Below are 22,150 nucleotides of genomic sequence, written 5' to 3'. Positions count from 1 at the left end.
TACACTGACACTCATGAGCTAACTCCAACAGGAAGTTGGCAATCTGCCTTTCAAAGTTACTCTACGTTTCTGCAATTATTGCTTATTAATTTCCAACTTTTTTCACAAAAGTTATATCTCATTAAATTCCCACAAGTCTGCAGAATCCAAAACTGAAAGAATTTTTGAGATACGACCTACGGTTATGGAATAATCGTGATTTTTTGAAGAGTACTTGTTTTTTACTGATCTCATTGAATAAAATCCCAATGAAACTCTTGCTGGTGCATCTTGTGAAGCGTCTGTGTATCGTGCAGTGGTTAGAGCTGCTGTTTGTTGAACAGGAGGACCCTGATTCAAATCCCAAGCAGTTTAAGTGATTTTTTTTTTTTTCCCCGTTCATTTTAAAAGAGGTTTTTCTGCATTGTGTTGCGGATATTTGACATTTTGCACACATTACAGTGTACAAGGAGTGCAGTTTTTCAAAATAAAAGCCTTATCTAAAATAATACATAATGACTATTAAATAATTTCTCCGTTTTTATACCAAACACTCAAGTGTTTCTACAGTTTTAATTCATTAAAAATGATTCTCTCAAAGACACACACACACACACGCACACACAATAGGTTTTTTTCAAAATAAAAGCCTGAAATGTGGTAAATCATGACTTTTATGTTCAACTATTTGTATAATTTCAATTCATTCAGAGTAACTCTGTCTCTTTCCCACACACACACATACACAGTAAGGATTTCCAAAATAAAAGCCTCATTAAAAAGTTATAGTGCTTTCAGCAGAGGGTTGCTGGTGTTCTGTAGGGATGTAAAGATGACGGACACTAAACAGTGGGAGCTCGTATCGGGACGGACAGGTGTGAGTGGAGCTGAGGTGTCGACAGTCACGGGAGGCGGAACGCACAGGAGGCAGAATGTCCGGTGCAAGGTCCCGCCCAATGCTGCTTGCAGCTTTAATCTATTTATATTATTTATTAACTTATTGTCCATATATTTATACTATTTATTTATTTATATCAAAGTCTAACATCTCCCTCACTGCCTCCTCCTCAGTGCTCCCTGGAATGCTCAGCCACAGCTGTAGTTGAGTGTAACACTGACACCTCAGAGTGGGCTTACTCGAACAAACCTGAGGTGTCAGCGACTTGGTCTAAGTCTTGTGGACTGCTGATTCAACCATCTGTATTGGGAAAATCATGTTCATCACACTATGTTCAGGATCTGCAAGAGGAAAATAATGTCAACACCTCCTGCTCTTCCACCAATCATGTCACTTGCATATATTTCTATTTATATCTGTTTATCTATTTATATTATTTATTAAATTATTGTATCTATTTATACTATTTATTTATGTCTATTTATAACTATGTTCTGGGTCTGCAAGAGGAAAATAATGTCAACACCTCCTTCTCTACCAGCAAATAGTGTCTGGGTCACATCTATATTCGTCCTTGTACTACCTCATTTTACAACCACTGTGTGTTATATTTTAAAAAAAACACATTGTGTTTAATCATGTTTTCTTTTATCCTGTTGCTGTAGAACAATTATTTTTGATTTTATGTGTAATACTTGCATATATTATACATTTATCTATTTGTACATATTTCAATATTTTATTTTTAATCACTTAATGCTTTATGTGATTTTCCTGTATGATGTTGTGGGGCTATGTACTGGCTGGAAATTTGTGCCATGTTTTGGTTTCAACAAAACCACAAATTGTAAATTCAATAATTGGCACAATTTTTTTTTTTTTTTTTTTTTTACTAAACTGGAACACAAACTTGACAAAATTCAAAAGTAGGATAAATTCCTTTTGTATCCTACTAAATGCTTTACCACATCCCTGTCAGTCAGAAGGGATGTTGGCAGATTAAGCCCTGATAAGCCATCCCACGAAAAGACATTGAGGTACATTTTTTTGCTGTAACTACACCTTGCTTTGCAAATTGTTTGCCTGTCCAAACCTAATCAAACAGATTTCACAACTGTGATCATTGCTAGTACTCAGTACATTATTTTTTTCTTATTGAAATGATCCTGTAGTAAAAATCCAGGCACAAGTTGGTTCCAGATTCATTGTTTCCAGAAGCATCTTCTACAGCCTGCAAACCCTGTGCTTCCTGTGCATCCTACCATCATCAGCCTTCAGTAGGAGATATTTTTAATGAAGGTGAATTCTCACTGTCATGTTTGTACCTTTCTGTTGCCACCCAAGTACATATTTACATGCATGGATATGATAACTACAGCATCATGGCTGTCGCTTTCATGTCTATACAGAAACAAGATGGGTCCAGGGCTTTTCTTTCCAGAAGTATCATGGCTTGCATAGCAAAGGGGGTGGGAGTGGGGTGGGCAAGCAATAGGCACCCCCCTTCCTGTTCATGATCCTGCCATAATCACAAACACAAGTAGGAAAAGTTCATCTTCAAAGCTACTCCAGTACCTTTCTGTCTTTTCATTGTATCCTAACTCCATGTATGCTTGCAGGAACACTGCTACATCAGTACCAGTGATTTTCCAGAAGTCTCCGTCCTTCTAGAATGAGGAACCAAAAGTGAGTTTACTGAAATCATTTTTCAATATTTGATTGAAGAGCACATTGACAAAATTAAATTATCATTTACAACATTTACTGCAGGTATACACACATGGATGTGCTGTGTCATATATAGGAACTACAAAGAAGAGGCATGAGGCTCCAGGACTGTCCAGATTAATGGTGTTGCCAAGGGGAGACTAAAACATGAAGATAAGTGTTTTTCTTTACATTCACTCCCTATCATTAAACTCGTAAAACACATGTGCTTCTCTGGGTCAATATATAACTGAGGAACTTTTAAAGTCCATGGGATATATATTTATGAAAAGTAAAAAAAATAAAAAATAAAAAAAAAAGAAGTTTTTTTTTCATGTTCATCAAGACCTTAAAAATTCCGTAATTATTTAATTATGGAAACAGTCACTTATTAAAACATAATTAATAAATGACTACATACACTAAAATGTCAACTAAATAACCAAATTTAGTAACAACCATCTTCTAATTAGCTAAACAATAATAAAATGAGCTTATTCAAAATTGTTTGGATTGTGTTTTTTTTTTTTATAAAGTTGAGATAATCATGACAGATATTTCTTTTTGGCACACTGTAATAAGTGCTGCAGACCAAACTTTGATTTCAGATATTTTAAGTAATTGCTATATACTTTATTTTTTCCTTTTATTTTTAGTTGACAAATAAGTACTAAATAATATAATCATAGCACTGTATACAATACAGATTTATTGCTTTGAGCGAAAACACTTTTAGTATTTATTTTGTCTGAGTGGTGGTCCTGTAATGACAAAACAAATATAAAGTGTTGATCGAAAGCAAATTTTATTGGGCGGGATTGTAGGCTGGATTTCAGACCAGTTCAAGCCAGTCTGGTGCTACAGCTTGGATCTGAAGAGAAGTGTGCCTTCGTCGTCGCGGTGGCTCCTATTAAATATATCCATGGGTGGCTCGCAATGTTTTCTTGGTGAAACGGACAAGGTAGGTGTATCCTTTACTGCGAAGACGGTGGGTGCTATTTTTGTCAAAACTGTCGGAAAAATTAGGCAATAGTTGTGTTTGAAATACATGCTTTCCAGCTAGCTTGTTAATCAGCTAGCATTAGCTGATGTTAGCATGCTGTTGGTCATTTGAAAAAAACTATTTTGGAAAAAATTCTATGTGTTAAACGTTTTTTAATAAAACGGAATTGAAATACCAAAATACAAATAATACCGGTAGAGATCCTGAATGCAAATTGGAAGAATAGATTTGGTTTAACATTGTATGTGGTCGTGAAAGCTAGCGTGTTGGGGAGGACCATCCTGAACAGAGAGGGTCATATTGAAAGTCTCCGCTACCCACGACACTGGCCACCATTAAGGGGAGTATACGACACACATCTAGAGGCCAGTTCGACCCGAGGGGCCAAGAATAAGCCAAGAATATCCACGCATCCCAGGGTTAGTTATCCATTTTAAGCGGGGCCTGCATTCAGCCAACATGAAGTGCTTGGATCCTGGGTTCTGGGAGGTGGTGGGCCCGTTTGTATCGTTGTATGTGGAGGGATCAGAGGGGTGTATTGGATGAGGTATTTTTCCCTCGCGAAACGGCTACGCAAAGCCGTGTGGGGTAACACGCTGCCTGGGGGCTGTGCTGTAGCCGCACTGCGTCTGAGCAGGTAGCTTCTCTCCTTTTGTAAGTTTCTAGTTACTTTGTAATATGGCCTTATTCGGTAAGGGTAAACTATGCATCGATTAAACCTGTTTAAGATGTCCCAGGGCTGCAAACTTGTCACCTTTAGACGTAAATCGCCGTTTTGAACTCGAAAGGGACCATTCATGTAAATATTGTAGATCCGTAAAAAAAAAAAAAAGGGGGGGGTCTGGTCCAGAGCCGCTGAAGCCGAGACGGCGGGGGAACACAGCGTGTACACAGGTGCCGGAGGAGGGAGGGAAACAGACCGGATGGAGAGCACAGAGGTGAGCGAAGAGGGGTACTGATAACATCAGACGTCTCATTCACCGTACATAATGTTAGCGACAGTTTTTGGCTACTGGCAAGAATTTAAGCTTGGCTAATTTTCATTGTTGTTGACAGTTAACAAGTTAGCCTCGTCTAATGTCTAGAGAAAGTGTGAGTGTTGTGCTCGCTGTAGGGCAGCCAAGTGTCTATATGTGCCTGCATGTGCTCCTGTATGTGCAAGGCAGCGAGGACGAAAGGTGATAGTTGAGTCTGTTTGCCCAGCAGCGTTCAGACAGTAGCATGTTGTTAGCCGCCACAAGCTACATAGGAGCGAAGTGGCTAACTGTAGTCGATAATAGTTTTACTGCCGCTTTCTGAGATCGCATTTGCGGAGCAGACACAGACCCCTTTCGTCATTCGCTTTTATGTTTCTCTTATACATATTTAGCAGGAGAGGTGTACATATGCATATATATTTTTTCTAATAATTGCTGTCTTTTGTTATCAGACTGGTGACTTACTGATGTTTCAGATGTCTGGTAGTGGACAAGGATACACTTCTACTCCACTGAAAAAGGTAGCCACACAGGAGCTGTTTTTTTTTGTTTGTCTGTTTACTGACCCTTTCAAAGTTAGTAAACGGACAGTTTTAAAGGCAAGACCATAATGTTCAATGGAGAGATTAACTTTAGCCAGAAAATACTGCAAAATGAGATTATTTTGACAAATGCCATCCACTCTGCTATATGTAGTGTAGGTAATGCAATAACTTGAGGAGGGAATATTAGTCAGTCCCTCCAGGATTTCGCAGCCAATTTTTCTGATTGTTGCAGCCCAAAATGCCTGATTTCGCGGCACATTTCCCAAAAGTTGCACAGAAAGTTGTGATTTTTCTTCCATTAAAACTAACCACTACTACACATCCGCTTGCAGATTTGTCAAGCATTTCAGAGGCTTACGGGAATATCTCTGGAGCCAACATTTATCCGAGAGCTGGACAAACACACAGCCAAGATGTTGTCACTATTCAACTCAAAAGGTGGAGCGCTCGGCAAAAGGATGAAGCTTTTACTTATGGAGTTAATTCAGGTATGTACTTTAGCAGTGTATGAAAATTTTAGTCTTGCAGTGTGAATTAATGTGGGTCCCTGGCTGGTTGTGGTGGGGGATAAATCATGTCTCTCTAAATAAATTTGAATTAAATTCATGTGCATTTTAGAATCCATCTTCAACGGTTGAAAAGAGGAGAGACACTGTGCTGAGATACCTCATCAAGTACATTGGGGAGAAACAAGCTGACATTATTTGTGAGAACCAGGTACCATGTATTCCATTTTGTATAGATCCTTAAAAGTATTTTTCAATTTATTGGCCAAAATTAAAGAGCATTCATGTTACTAAAAGTAGGTTTGTGGTGAGGGGTAGAATATACAGTATCTTGGTATTATATGATTTTAGTCATTTAACGTTTTTGTAAGGACTTAAAAAAAAAAAAAAGTACAAGTTTAATATCCTACTTCCTAAAACAATTTTTAATAGAATTTATGTCTAAAATATAATAGACAAGGTTGTATCCATCTTGTTGTAGTTTATCTCTGGTTTAGACATGGTTAAATCCCAGATTACACTGGAGGGTTATTTCATAAAAATGGCTTACTCCGTAAATTGGCTTGGCCAAGTCTGGCCAATTAATTGTCATTTTAGTTTCAAACCCTGGTTCACTCTGAGTCTGGCTCGGTTACTATGGAAACTGAGCCAGAGACTTGGCCTAAGTTTCTGCATGAACCTGAACATTGTAAACAAACAAACTGTAAACATTGTGCTTTTATCTCACGTTTTATAGCCCCAAAATATTTTAACAGATCATTGCAACTGAATTCAGAAAGTTAGTTTGTCAACTTTAAATGTGGAGTAAAGACTTACTTATTGCTGATATTGTTAATCGTTCCATATTTTACAAAATATTGACCTCGATACATATGGTCCGTTTATTTTATTTTAAGCGGAAAGTCAGATAATGAACTAAGGAGGAGCACTTAAATACTCGCGTCAGATTGGGTCTAATCAAACTGTTGAGGTGTTGGTGTGTGGCAGTGGAACACTGGTCAGCCTCACACTATAGTGCTCTAAAGTTCACCCTTTTCGCTTATTGTTTCATTCCTCTCCTCATGCTGTGTGCGCCGATGAAGATTGTGCTTTTCCTCAGTTTTCTGCTCAATTTTCAGGCTACGCCTCTGTAATGTAGCACGTGAGTCCTATATTTGCGTAGGTGGGTGAGTTACATTTGATTGTATCTTGACTCCTCCCAAGGGTTGCCTGTGTACGCTGTTTAATAAGTCCAACTCGGGTGAGCTTGACTGGGACAAGCCTGCACTAGTATCATGAAATATGATAAGCTCAGACTCTGATTTAAGACTTTGTTTTTATACAGAATGTGCTAATTCTAAGTGGTACTTGGAACACCAAATATATTTTCCAAGGTGGTGCTTGATGTGAACAATTTTAAAAAGATCTGAAGGTTAAAAAGGTTGTCTTGAAACATTGAACAGACTGTCAAGTTTAAACAATATTTGTATCCTTAAACAGACCAGCGGGTTTACTGAGGATCTCGGCTCCTACCCAGTGATGATCTTCATGTGTGAAGAGACCTACGAGATTGCGATCGATGGCCAGCCAGTCGTGAAAGGTTTAGCCACGTTGGCAAAATCTTGTTGTCTTCTGGTTGGTATCATCTATGCTCTTGATTTGAAATATCCACCCAAAGTTAAGCACACCTTTGAGGTCTTCCAGAGACTTTTCATTGGGCTGAATCCTTTGCGCCCCAAACCCTCTAATAACTACACAGGTTTAGTCAAGAAATTGACCTAGGTTTACAATGATTGCATCATTAAGCAGATGGTCAATCACTTATCAGTTCTCTCCAGTACTGTCATACCTGCAGCCAGACGTTAGTCTGGTTTTGTCTGTCTTTTATGTTTTGTTTGTCACTTCCTGTTTTTTTTTGAGTTTCCCCTCATGTGTCTTGTCTGTCGTCCTTACTTCCTTTTCCTTGATCGTGCTCACCTTTCCCCTGATTACCTGTCTCCGCCCTAATTTGTGCCACCTGTGTCTAGTTGTCTTCCCTCCCTTTTGTGTATTTAAACCCTGTCTCTTCCCCTTGTCAGACGCCAGTTTGTAACTCTTGTAGTTCTTACCAGCGTTTTGACCTCGTCTGTTCGTTTGTCTGCCTGTTGTGACCCGTTTTTGGATTCCTCGGTTTTTTGCCTTCTGCCTGCTCCCTGTCGGTTTGTCTGCCTCATCTGATTCCCTGGTTCTGACCTTCTCACCCTGACTACTGGTACGTGAGTTTTGCCTAGCCCATATGTCCTGTCGCCTGATTGATAGCCTGCCTGTGCATGACCTGTTTCCGTCCCTGACCTCCCTTTGCTTTTCCCTAGTCGGGAAAAATACCCCAAAGGCCGCTCGGGGAGACGGGCTGTCGCCCTCGATCTGGAGGACGAATCTAAGGAGGAAATCCCCAACCATTATCCTCAAGATTCTGTCACTGATATTATTTTTACACCTGTGTGTAATTAATAAATCTTTTGAACCTAATTTTTTGTGTCCGAGTTCTGCATTTGGATTCAGTGCCTGTACTAACGTTATCACAAGTACTTTAGAACTAGTTTGAAGTTCTTATTTTGCACTGGTTTAAAATCTTTCATTTTTCTATTGTCATCAATGTTGATATAACCAGTTTTCAAAAGGATGATATATATACAAAAAGTGTACAAAAATCAAATTAATACTCAGAGGTCTTGTCTTGCTGTCACTTGCTGAGAATGCCAATTCTAAGTATTTGCATTATTTTTGTCTAATCTGCGGCATGTAGTTTGGCAAGTCAAATCACTGTTAAATCACTCCGCTATTGTTGTAACCATAGCACATGTAAAAACTGAAGCAAATTAAAATCGGCATAGCTTGTGATACCAGGTGAATGAGAGAAACAATGTAATATGGATTTTGAAATAACTTTCAGCATTATTTGGCTAAAACTAAATTTGAATGGAGAGGAGGAGCTGAAGTTCTCTGTGCACGTGAATAAAATCTCGGGCCGAGTGCTGTGTTTTGCCACTATGTGGAATATTATTGAAAGTGTTTTTAAGACGAGACTTGACTGTGCATTTGTGAACAGACGGTGCACATCGCTGAAACACACAGTGCATCGAGGGGAAAGTCCGTAGTTTAATCCTTACCTATATTACATAAACACAATCCTTATATTACATAAATACATTTTCTTATGGGTGGGCAAATTGGCAATAAAAATCAATTTGTGATATAAAGTTATGAAAATCAGCTAATCATGATGCAGTGCATTCATTTATGCTCAGCTCTTCGTCTTTTACTGCACCAATGCCTGTTTAATTTCATAAAAAACGGGGAGGGATCAATAGTAATTATTAAGATGGACACTGGATATGATGTACATTGAATCTGTAGATTTACTCAAGTAAAGATAAGTGAGCAAATGTACCAAGTAAAAGAATATTAATTACAGCAGATTAATTCTTATTAGTCAGCTCAAACAAGGAAGCATGCGTTATATGATTTTAATGCACATTGTGGAGTTAAGACACGACACACATCGGAGCGGTGTTACTCGGCGAAATGCATTGAAACCGTAGAAGCCACTCTTCCGAGTTGTTTCCGCTCATACCATGGTCCCACACAGTGAACTTTTCATAACAAATGTGTATTTATTTTGCAAAACTTGCCAAATGTGTTTTTTATGCATAACAATCATTGTCAAGTGAAAGTGATGTGACTAATATTAGAAGCCACGTGCATCCGCTGCTTGTAGCCTGGTCTTCACTTTACGCCCGACTTCAGTCTGAAAGTCCTTGTTTTTATGACGTGGAACTTTTATACACCTGGTCTGGGTAGACATCAGTCTGACATTTAACATGAAACGCGCAAACGCGGGTCACAGAGCCTGAGCATCGCGGCTCCTGGCACAGGGAATGCGGCGCACTCACTGCCAGTCACTGATGACCCTTCCCGCTATCTCCCATGAGATTTACCATGTCTGTTTCAGCAGGGCACTGCGGACTTTCTCCTCGATGCACTGTGTGTTTTAGCGATGTGCACCGTCTGTTCACAAATGCACGGTCAATACTCATCTTAAAAACACTTTCAAATAATAATCCACATAGTGGCAAAACACAACACTTGGCCCGAGATTTTATTCACGTGCACAGAGAACTTCAGCTCTCCTCCTCTCCGTTCAAGTTTTTTTGGCCAAATAATATTGAAAGTCACTTCAAAATCCATGGTACACCGCGTTTCCCTCATTCACCTGGTGCCACAAGTTATGCCGATCTTAATTTGCTTCAGCTTTTAGACGTTGCTATGGTTACAGCCATAGCAGAGTGATTCAGTGATTTGACTTGCCAAACTACATGTGCATTAGACAAAAATAGTACACGGCAGATAGTATTGGAATTCTCACTGAACATAGTATAAATAATAAAAAAAAAAAGAGATATGGCTATCAAACATTTAACTGTGATGATCTGGTAATCTGGGAAGCTTGTTGCATAGCGATACAGTGTATTCATTTATGCTCTGTTCTTTGTCATCATTTTTACTGCAACAATGTCAGTGTACATATAAAAAATTGTAAATATTTATGTATGATGAACATTGGATTGAATTTGCTGAAGAAAGATTTTATGAAGGCAATGATGGCAGTAATCTTCTGTGTAAGTCAAAAATTTTTAAAAAATTGTGACGTATATCGCCCAACCTAAGTCTTATCCTAGTCACCAGTTGTCTGATGTGGCTTTGGTGATAAAATTGAGCTTCCTATCATCCTTGAAATATATGTCGCAGTACTGAATTTTATCACACTACTGTATTTTATTTTATCATTATTATTATTATTTTTGGTTAAGAAAAGGGCTTGTTGTTGCCAAAGAAAATATGCACTTTGCTGCCACTGGCTGGCATGTTCAAATGTTTTGGCTTTTATTTGGCATTTTTTTTTATTTCTGATGAAAGTAACACTTTTTCAGTGCAATATCATATTTAAATGGAAAATAACATTGTATCTGTGTCTGAGAAATCACTTTTATCTAAGTTACCCACTACAAAAATACCTCTGAAGGAAGCGTGTTAATTCCAAATCAAATGTGATGTCATTTCCTCCTGAAGAAAACAGACAAGACTCCAAGATATGTTCTTTCTCCTTTTTCTGAGTTACTTAACTTAATATAAAGTAGTGTGTGTCAAGTGTGTATTTATTGCATTCATGGCATCAGTGTTACTACAATATATTTATAAATTACTTTCAGTTTTACTCAATTGTATATATGAATTTAGAAGAACCTTTCTGTAAAAACTCCATGTGGTGTTATGGTTATGTTGATTTTAAGTCTGAAAACAGCAAAAATGTTAATTATGTCAACTGTTACTCTGTATAGGTAACTCAAAAGTCCCTCAGTTTTATCCTGACCCCTCTGATCAAGTATGGTTCTATTTTCTTTGCTTTTCAGAACTACGTGAATGAATTCAGATCGATCAGCCAGCAAAGATCCAGTCTTCGCCCCCTGATGACAGCATTTCAAGACCTTCATCACTAAAGGACCAAACTTTGATGACTGCATGACCAACAGACCTGGTTCACAAAGCCACTGGAGAGATAGCTGTTAAAATATGAATATGGCTGCAGGTTAAGATGACACAATATTTTGCATGTGATGCTGTGAATCGTCTCATTCACTGCTCTTTATTTTTCCTTTGTTTCAGATACGATCCCTGAGCCAATGATGTCGTCACACCTTTTTCACACATCATTCATCGTCCTTTCCGTACTGATGCTCAGTTCACTGTGTTTTGCCCATGTAGCAAAGTACTGTGACAACAAATTTTCCACTCTGCACTGGTAGTTCACATGTTTGGCAAACAAAAAAACAGGAACACCTAGACTTCACATCTTTTCACTGTCATAACATTTATCTTTTTAAAGATTTTCATGCAAATGAAAGTGTCATGAGATAAGTTTTGTTATTATTGTTATATAAATAACATTTGATTGATTAATTAATCAGAAATTCTATTCTTAATCTGATGTCATTTGTAAATTTAGTGATATTTTTGTTCTCTTCACCTGGCTGTCATTGGTCAGTTGAAGTCTCTATATAACAGTTATGGTTACCAGTATAATTATCACCATGGTTATTATTGTTGGTGTTGTTGATATCCTCTTGTGAGGGTCTTCACCATCTTCTTCCTTTTTCTCCCCCTTCACTCTTTCTTCTCTTCTCCCCCTTTCTTCTCCTTCCCCCTCTTCCTTCATGTCAGGTCTGGCATTGAAATGGGGTTCACAAAATTCAAAATTAAGATAGCAGAATATCAAGGAAAGCTTTATACTATAAAGCTAGTATATGCTAGTACAGTGGTTCTTAACCTTGTTGGAGGTACTGAACCCCACCAGTTTCATATGCGCATTCACCGAACCCTTCTTTATTAAAAACAAACTAGAAGCACTCGGAGAGCACAGACCTCCGCCAAGGCTGATCAGTGGCCCCCCCCGTGGGCCCCCCCACCCCCGATCACCACCAAAATTTAATCATTTCTTCCTTATGCCATTTCCAACCAACCCTGAAAATTTCATCCAAATCTGTCCATAACTTTTTGAGTTATGTTGCACACTAACGGACAGACAGACAAACAAACAAACAGACAAACAAACAACAGACAAACAAACAAACAAACCCTGGAAAAAACATAACCTCCTTGGCGGAGGTAAATGATTTTTTTGAAATTCAAGACACAGGCATATGTTTACTGATGCACAAAATGAACCGTGCATTAACATCACTGTGTTCAAAGAACAAAACCAATACAGTGCATGAACTCACAACAAATTCCATACCTTTTCACAAAGACATGACCTTTTTTAATACAACCACACTGAAATGGTTCTAATTTTTAACCTTATGTATTCCAATAATGAACTTATTGTATTTATGCTATTTATCATTTTTAACATTTTAACACACACCCATCACCTAATTTCCATCAGGCTACATAATAATGAATATTTACTGCAAATCAGTGTGACTTCTGCTGTTGCCTTTGAGAGACCAGTTCAGAAATGCGTGGCTTCACCTTGGCAAGTGCCACTCTCATGTCATTTTCCGCAACGGTGCGTCGGTCGTCACATGATTGTAACTGACCAGTGCGGTGACTGAAAAATGTAAACAACGCTACACATGGCTGCCTCCGTGGTTAACAGAAGTAGCAAAAGTCATAACGATGTGGAAAATATTCAAATAATTCATCGTCAGACGAGTGGAAGGGATTATAAACACTTCCGGATTGTGTTGTAGTGCTATAAGCAACAACAATACACCGTGTATATTGGATGTCAATCAGAGAAAGAGTCTCCGAAGCCGTTTGTTTACATACACGGACCTAGCCTGACACACACATCTGACTAATGAGTCAGTGAGTGTCTTGACCTCCGCCGAACCCCCGAGACTGACTCACCGAACCCCTAGGGTTCGATCGAACCCAGGTTAAGAACCACTGTGCTAGTATAAAGTATATACTAGCATATACCTTATGAAGTTTCCCTTGGCAAAACAAATTTGTTCGGCACCAAAAGGCAGCTAGACTACCATTCTACTGTGAGGATGCTGGACAAGACAAGTGTATGAGAAAAAAACAAAAAAAAGTCTCTATAAGGAGATTGTTCCTCCCACCTCAGTTAGCCCCACCCCCCAGCCTGACCACTGTCTCCCATTTTAAATTCTGTGTAAGGCTCGTCTTTTAGTTTTCTCTCTCTATGTGATCGACTTAGTGGATGATTATAAATTATATTTTCAGTCTCCTTTTAGAATCCCTAAAAGGGCCCTTTATTTAAGGTTAGACCCCTTTTCATGGTTTTTGTGCAGTTTGTTTTGAGGCTTTCCCAATTTGCAAACTCCATTCATGAGTTGTGTTTTAGGTGTGTCTGTGTTTAGGAGAAATGTAACACATTACATTAACCTTTTTCAAAATTGATAGATACTTTATTGATCCTTTGCAGGAAATTGTTTAAATTGTGAACTGTTCATGCAAATTACAAATTCTGCTGTTAATCTTATGTGATATGTGTATTTAGGGTTTGAAAGTGTCAATAGGTCAGCTGATCCTTATTTTTCCTTATCTTTCCTGTTGTGCTGTTACGTGATTGTAACTATTTTGTAATACATAACTTGGAGATACAAATGCAATGTAGAACAACATAACTTTCATCCAATATATACAGTACTTATAAACAGTCCTTCTTTGCTGTTTCTTCTTCTTTTACATCACACGTAGTTATTATTATATCTGGTCTGAGTCAGGCACAGCTGAAGACAATACAGCTGATTGAGGCTTCACAGAGGCACAGACATCCAACTGACAGGAAATCCACCATGTAGGCAATTCACATTCAACACAGACACACACATACAGCACCCAGACAGGTTTTGGTGACATGTTGCCAAAACAAAAAAGCCCATTCATTTAAAGCTAAAATATAATGAATTACAATTAATTAAGCTTAAAAACTTCCCATAAATTCTCTAAATGAATGAATGAGCTCACCTGGGATCACAGACACACACATGGAATTATTCAATTAAAGGAGCCTATTTAAACACTGCTTTAACAGGACTGACACAGACTGTGGGAGGGGCTTCTCATCTGAATACAGGTGGGGTTTGGGGGTTGGGCTTGGGAGGTGGGCCTCCGGGCCCCAGGGCACTTGGCTGTGGCATCAGGGTGTGCACTGGCCTGCAGCGGGTGGTGGTCTGGGCCGGCCTGGCTGCCCAGTGTGCTGGTGGGACCCCTGCCCGGGAGACGGGTGGCTCCTGGGCTCGTGGGGCTCGGGGACCGGCGCCTTGCCTGCCCCTGGGTGCCAGCCCCCGGTGGGGGGTGGCGGCTGGTGTCCCTGGCCCCCTGGGGCCTGTGCTCGGCTGCTGTGGGGCCTCTGGCGGGGGCCTACCTCGACCATCTTTGGGGCAGGCACGCTGTTGCCTCTCGGGGGGGCGGGCTGGATCCCCCCTCTCTGTGGTGTCTGCTGGATGGCCGGGCCTTGGGGCCTCTTGGTTGGTCCCTGATCCTTGAAGGGAGTGCGGTTGTGGTTGCATGCCTGTGTTCTTCACCTCAGTCTGTTTGCCTGGTTCACTCGGTCACAGCAGATGAATGTGAACAACTGATGTTGTGTGGATTTGTTACTGGTATTATTTGTCATAGGTATTATTTGTGCAAACGTGGTATACGATATTTGTCATGCTTTCTTATATTCTTCATTTCATAGGTCTTATGTATTTCATTGTTGTGTTTTGGTTTTTTTTTGTAGTTTTGTTTGTTCTGTTTTTTTTCCTCTCTCTTCTGCCCAGTTTACTCAGTTCTGGTTATAGTTATTGTTACCACCTCGTCTGTGAGAAATGACAAGCAAGATGAAGAGGACGAAGAAGACAAAGAAATGGAAGTAGGAGAAAAGGAAGAAGAAGAAGATGATGAAGAAATGGATATACAGCAACAACAACAAGAAGATGAAGAAGAACAAGTACAAGATGAAGAAGAACCAGAAGAACAAGAAATCCCCAAAGGTCATGAAACAAGAAAGATGTTTGTGTCGAAAAAGGGAAAAATAAAATGGTCTTCAGTGGCGTATTGCAATTAGGATGGCGGCAGTGATGACGGAAGAGCCAAGGACTCCGCTGGAGGACCCACAGAGTACGCCATCACTCGCGCCCTAGACATCGCGTCTTCTTTGCGCCTCTTTGTGACACCGATGATAGAATGGACAATCTTGGAGATGACTAATCTGCATGGCTCCCGAAAATACAAAGACAACTGGAAATGGATGGATGAGACCGATCTGCGCACCTACGTAGGGCTGCTGATCTTAGCAGCTTCTGCAGGTCCCAGGGTGAAGCAGCAGCCAGCCTGTGGGACGCAGAGAGTGGAAGGGCGATTTTCCAGGCCACAATGCCTCTGAAAGTGTTTCATGCGTACTCCACAGTGCTGTGATTCGAAGACCACAAGTTGAGAGCGCCAGGCAAGCTGAGGACAAACTGGCGGCTGTAAGAGAAGTCTGGGATGCGTGGGTAGAGCAGTTGTCATACCTGTATGACCCGGGGCCCAAAGTAATGGTGGACAAGTGAATGGTTCCTTTCAGAGGTAAAAAAAAAAGAAAAAAAAAAACATGGACTGTGATGGTAATGATGATGTGAATTTCACGTTGCTGGCCCTCATGCACTTTTTTATGTTTCTTCTTCTCTGACAGGCTGTTGTGCGTTCAGGTAATACATGCCCAACAAGCCGGCGAAATATGGAATCAAGTTGTTGGTGGCTTGCGATGCCAAGTCCAGCTATGCTTGGAAGATGCAAGTCTACACCGGGAAGTCGGCCAGCACTCGTAGAGGTGCAATCAGAGGAATAGATGAAGGACGAAGAGGAGGAGGAGGTGGTGGAGATGGAGGAGGAGAAGAAGAAGAAGAAGAAAGGAGAAGAAGAGGGAGCAGGAGGAGGAGAAAAAAATGAGAAAAAAGAGGAAAAATACACAGGATGAGTAGAGGACAAGGATGGGGACGAGGAAGAGGGCGAGGATGAGGACAAGGGAGGGGATGAGGAGGAGGAGAAGAAGAAAAGATGAAGACGAAGAAGAAGAAGAGAAGAAAAACCAAGAAGAAGAAAGAGGATCGAGAGGAGGGACGGACAAGAAGGAAAACCAGGGGATGCTGTCACATCTCTACCTGCTTTGCTCTGCTCTCTCTCTCTCTCTCTCTCTCTCTCTCTCTCTCTCTCTCTCTCTCTCTCTCTCTCTCTCTCACATCTCCTCTTCTCTCTGACCTTTCCCCTAATTACTCAACTCCGTTCACCTGTTGTTCCCAGCTGCCGACATTAGGCCTGGGCCTATTTAACCTCTCCCTCTGCATGTGTATGTCACCAGATTGTTAACCCAGAGTTACTATCCAGCGTACCCAGTCTGAATCTCCGTTCCTGAACCTGTTCTGCCTCGACCTTACCCGCCTGTCTGGAATCCCTGAACCCCACTCGTCTGACTCTGCCTGCCTGTCCTCAGCCCTCAGTACCGACCCCCTTCGTTTGACCAAGCCTGTTTGTCTCTGCCCCGGATACCGAACCTCCTTCTGACACCCGACCACGGCTCTGCCTGCCCCTCTGGATTTCTGGATTTCCCGGTTCTCGACCCCTGCCTGCCCTGACCATCCCATCATCTCCCCCTTGTCTGAATCTTGTTTGCTTGTAAATAAACCAGTTAAAAGACTCGATCCTGTGGTGCTGCATTTGGGTTCTCCATGTGCTTGTGTCAGATGCGGCTCGTACTCAACATCATGGAAGGACTGAGTGGTTGCAACATCACGTGTGACAATTTCGTCACCTCTTATGAATGCACGCGGCGGTTCCTCCGCAGGAAGGTCACCCTCATCGTCACGGTCCGAAACAAACCAGAGCTCCCACCCACGTTGTTGGCCTCAAAAACAGAGACGTCAATTCCTCAAAGTTTGCCTTCACATCAACCACAGCTTTGGTTTCCTATAGCCCCAAGAAAAACAAAAACGTGCTGCTCCTCAGCACCAGGCACAACAAGGCTGAAACTAGCGATTGCTGGGAAAGAAAGCTGGCCATGATCCTGGATTACAACAGTAATAAAGGGGGAGTAGATAACCTGGATGAGCTGCAGGAGGATGACCGTCCGTTGGCCCCTGGCGATCTTCCACAACATCGTTGACGTGTCCGCCTACAACACCTTCATGATATGGCGAGAGGTCAACCCTACTTGGATGCCCCATAAGTGCAACAAGAGGAGAGTGTTCCTGGAGCAGCTGGGCAGGGTGCTCGCGACTCCGCTCATCAAAAGAAGGCGGTATGTACCCCGCACCGAAGCATCTGTGGCTATCGTTACAAGCCTGTGGAGGGCTTCTGCTTCTAGTGCTGGTGCTGCTGCTGTCCCTCCTCCGGCTACTACTGCTACTACTACTGCTAGAACTAGACGCCGTGATCACTCCCTGTCAAACAACAAGTTCAACAACAACAACAAACCCAGTGTGCTGACGAATGAGACTGAGACAGAAGCCAGCAGCTCAGCTGATGAAGCCGACAAAGCTGAACTGGCGGCTGATGTGGAGGCAAATGATGAGCAGCAGAGGCTGTAGCGACAACGGCAGCAATGGCGACCGCTGGGCCGAGCAAATGCAAGAGGTGTCAGATTTGTCCTTCGAGAAAGGGCTGTAAGACACATACCGTGTGCCACCATTGTCAGAAATACGTCTGCAAAGCCCGTTCATTCACATACTGCCCTGATTGTGCTGACCAGGCGTTTAGTGACAAAAAACTCACTCAACCCAGACTGGACCCTCTGGATTCCAACTGTTGCATATAAACCACACCCTCCTGCTGCCCTCATCTGGTCGGAAAGGGACCATCTGAATTCCAACTGTTGTGCACGAAAACCTAGCCCTCCTCCTGCTTCCCTCAGCGGGTTGAACAGACCCCTGTTAATTCCAACTGTTGTGTATAAACTGCTCTCCCCACTGCCCTTGTCGGGTTGGACGGGCCCTCAGGATCCCAGCTGTTGCGTACGAAACCTAGCCCTCCTCTTGCTGCCCTCGGCGGGTTGAACAGACCCCTATAAATTTCAACTGTTGTGTATAAACCTCTCCCTGCTGCCCTTGTCAGGTCAGACGGACCGATCCACACTGTTGTGTATAAACCTGCCCTCCTGCTGTCTTTGTCAGGTCAAAGAGGCCTATCGAGCTCAAGACAAAGACACAAGACAAAGGCAGTGGAAGGGTTAAAAACAAGTTAATAATAAGTGGTTTTTGATTCTTTTGTCAGACTCTTATCTATTTTCTTTGTAGCAATTAACATAACACTTTATATCAAAAACATACTAACCTAAGATGTGATAGACATTACGCTTATTTCTCTGCACTGAAAGATCTGGGTTTGGTGATTGGTCACCACCAGGATGTCTCCCACAGTATGGAGCACTTCGAGTAGAACTGAAGTAGGAACCATATACTGAACCAGAAATCACAGTAGAACTGAAGTAGAAACCATATACTGAACAACATAATCAAGTAAAACTGAAGTAGAAACCATTTACTGAACCACATATAGAGTAGAACTGAAGTAGAAACCAACCATATCCCGAAAAACATATTCAAGTAAAACTTAAGTAGAAACCATATACTGAACCACATATTAGAGGAAACTGAAGGAGAAACCTGATACTGAACCACATATTAGAGTAGAACTGAAGTAGAAACCATATCCTGAAAAATATTCAAATAAAACTTAAGTAGAAACCACATACTGAACCACATATTCGAGTAGAACTTAGGTGGAAACCATATGCTTGAACCACATATTAGAGTAGAACTGAAGTAGAAAGCATATATTGAACCACATATTACAGTGGACCTATAGTAGACATCATATAGTGAACCACATTTTTCAGTAGATCTAAAGTAGAAACCACATACTGAAAAACATATTCAAGTAAAACTGAAGTAGAAACCATTTACTGGCCCACAAATTAGAGTAGAACTGAACTAGAAAACATATACTGAACCACATATTAGAGTGGACTTGAAGTAGAAACCATATAGTGAACCACACATTAGAGTAGAAGTGAAACCATGTACTGAATCACATATTATAGTAGAACTGAAGTGGAAATCATATACTGCACCACATATTCAAGCAGAACTGAATTAGAAACTGTATACTGAACCACATATTCAAGTAGACCTGAATAAGAAACCATATACTGAACAACATATTTAAGTACAACTTAAGTCGAAACTAGATACTGAACCACCTGTTCAATTAGGACTGAAGTAAAAACCATTAACTGAACCTGTGGTGGAAAAATTTACTTTTTATATTTTATACTCTTTATATTTTATACTTTTAATATTTTATACTGTTAGTACATATTCTTTTAATGCTGAGTCATTCTTCATGCATATGCTTATGTGATGGTTACCACTCTGTAACACCCCCGACTCGGAAACGGAGTTCTTACCTTGAGTTAAAACCCAAACACCTAAATGTTTGGATATGTGATGGCGCCTGCATGCTAGATATTATTTAAACAAGGTAAGGGGTAAGAGGCCAATATGGCCTCTTCCCCCCCGGAACTGGAAGGACTGGTATGGAGTGGTATGATTAACATATGGGGTTGTCATTTGGGTGTCACCATTGAGGGGTTGGATTTTTGGTCTATATAATCTTTAAAATTTTCATGGTTAATCAGACTTCACTTAGAGAGTTTCTCTGTGATTGACTTCTCAATAAATGCATTTATTTATTTTAACTCTAACTTTCTCTCCTCCTCTTTGTGTGTGGGTTATCAGTTGAACATTTCCACAACAAATTGGCGTTGTCGGCAGGATTCCATGTGTGCTGTCGGGCGGGGAACGGAGGTTGGTGAACTGATCATCCTATGGGCCAAAAAGCGGCTGTAGCCCCGTGGTAAAACGACACCGCAGACGGGGGACCGGCCCCGAGCCCCGCCCGTCTCACCACTGGAATCAGGACTGAGTTCAACGCCACACACGGTGAGAAAGTTACAGTTTGGGGTGTGTGGGGCTTTTACTCTCTGTGTTCTAAACTCACGTCACTAGTGACCACTGTAACAGTGGTATATAATTCAGGTTTATATAGGGGAAAAAAAAAAAAAAAGGATAAAAAATATAAACCTGAGTTGGGTTGCTATTGTATGCAAATGCAATAGAGTACAGGTGTTTTTGGGAGATTTTTTCGCCTTCAACCAAAAAGAAAAATTGTATAAGGTTGCAACTGTATGTAAATACAGTAGAGTAAAGTTTATAACAAACTTGAAAGTGTTTTAGGTGATTTTTTTCGCTGACAACTGAAAAGAAAAATCAAAATAGGCTTTTTTAGTATTTGTACACCAAGTAAGGAACAAAAACCACTTAGAAGACGTTCTAAGTGTAAAATAGGGAACCGGCCGGGGCACAGTGACGGGGGTGTGGACAGAGAGGCCCCTATTCCAAAACCCATGGGTAAAAAGAAAATATGGGGAAATTGTGCTTTAATATGCTGATTATTGGGTAAGCATGGGTATTTTTCCTAAAACGCCAACTTTGAGTGTGCAAAAACTGAATGAGTTAAAGGGAGGCTAAGAGAGAAAAAACAAGGTTAGGGACTTTAAACAATAGGAAACTTGTAACAAATATTTTGAGATGTGGTGAATGAAGCAAAACAAATTGAGGCATTTGTAACCGTAGATGACACCATCTAGCTGTGTTTTTTTTCCTTTTATGCCTAATTTGTTAGAATATTTAAATCACTTCTTTGTATTCATAACTTTATACTTCCCTTGTATTTTGTGTGACGTCTGTGCTACGTCTGTAAGATCTGGTAAATTATGCTGCTGGTTATAAAAACAGATATAAAACAGATTATACAGATTAAGCAGTTATATTTTCGATTGTCAAGGAGCTTGAGCTCCGCCACTTTACCATATACCATATGGCCCCCCCTTGTGTTTCTGTGCAGGCAGCGAAGTTGGTGTCCAGGTCTGGACGCCTGCCTGCAAAGACGCTGCAAGAACCTGCCCCCCCTCCCGGAACACTCAGCCGTAATTCCAGAACCGGCCAAACGTCAACGGGCCCACAGCAGGCCCCCCAGGTCTGCTGACCCCGGGTCTTCTCCACCGCTGGGGCCGGACTCCACACAACCCAACTCCACCCCCGCTGCTGATGCTGCAGGCATCAGCAGGGCTGACTTCTGGCATAGCTGCACAAATGCCCATGGTGGAAGTCAGCGGACCAGACGGTCCTGTTGTGGTGTTCAGGGCATGGACATTCGCTGAAACATCTACCTGATCCATCCGAGGGACTTTCTGCAATGAACACAGACCCACCGGGTCCGAACTCAGGCGGCTTCTGGCTGCACAGATGACCCCTAGTTTCTGCCGGACGTTTTTCCCACCCGAGGCTTTCTGTCTGCATTGAGAAACCTGAAACAGAGGCCTGATGAGACAGTGGAAGATTCCATATGCAGGGCAGGGGTCACTTTCAACAGACACTCCGAACTGGTCCGCCCGACCCCCCTGGGGAACAGCGTGGGCGGGGGAGGGGACCGGAGAACACTTGAGGCCCACCTACACCCGGAAAGGGGTGGTCTGGCATGTGGAGGGGTGGGCCACTTCTGTGGCCAACCAGGACATGGGAAGGGGCTGCCCACAGAAAAGGCGGGGCGGAGACAGCCACGTGGAGGGAACGGGGGAAGGGATTGGCTCGCGGCCCTGGAGGGCGGGTCTCCAGACACGGATTCCACACCCACTACAGCTTCTGCTGCACTGCCCGAGGGAGGAGGAGGTGACACACACACACACGCTCAGCTGTGTACTGACTCCTATCAGAAGCTCCCTGTGGTTGATCTTACTATAAGCAGTCTTAAGTTATCGTTTTTAGTAGATAGTGGAGCTACATACTCTGTGATCAGACATGTAGACTTAACACCTACACCAAAGTTGAGTGGAAAAACTATTATTTCTGTGTCGGCTGGTGGTAAACAGGACAGAGAGAGCTTTACTGTTCCGTTGACGTGTTTCACAG

The 22,150-nt window shown here is 41.6% G+C and overlaps 1 long non-coding RNA gene and 1 pseudogene across 2 annotated transcripts; both read left to right on the top strand.

The window, feature by feature from the left end:
* The first annotated feature begins 2,067 nt into the window (after positions 1 to 2,067).
* Positions 2,068 to 2,846, top strand: LOC115428801 (uncharacterized). 2 transcript variants are annotated; one of them, XR_003936684.1, is made up of 4 exons: positions 2,068 to 2,194; positions 2,287 to 2,417; positions 2,497 to 2,563; positions 2,682 to 2,846. It is a non-coding gene; the product is annotated as an uncharacterized LOC115428801 (long non-coding RNA). The 2 variants fall into 2 exon arrangements; XR_003936685.1 differs by having other exon boundaries at positions 2,084 to 2,176.
* A 12,236-nt stretch (positions 2,847 to 15,082) lies between these two features.
* On the top strand, positions 15,083 to 17,710 carry LOC115428827 (piggyBac transposable element-derived protein 4-like; annotated as a pseudogene).
* The last annotated feature ends 4,440 nt before the right edge of the window (positions 17,711 to 22,150 follow it).

This window comes from Sphaeramia orbicularis, chromosome 11 (assembly GCF_902148855.1).
Source record: "Sphaeramia orbicularis chromosome 11, fSphaOr1.1, whole genome shotgun sequence".
Taxonomy (NCBI): Eukaryota; Metazoa; Chordata; class Actinopteri; order Kurtiformes; family Apogonidae; genus Sphaeramia; species Sphaeramia orbicularis.
The sequence above is the reverse complement of the archived record's forward strand: the minus strand, read 5'-3'. Positions and strand labels throughout refer to the sequence as shown.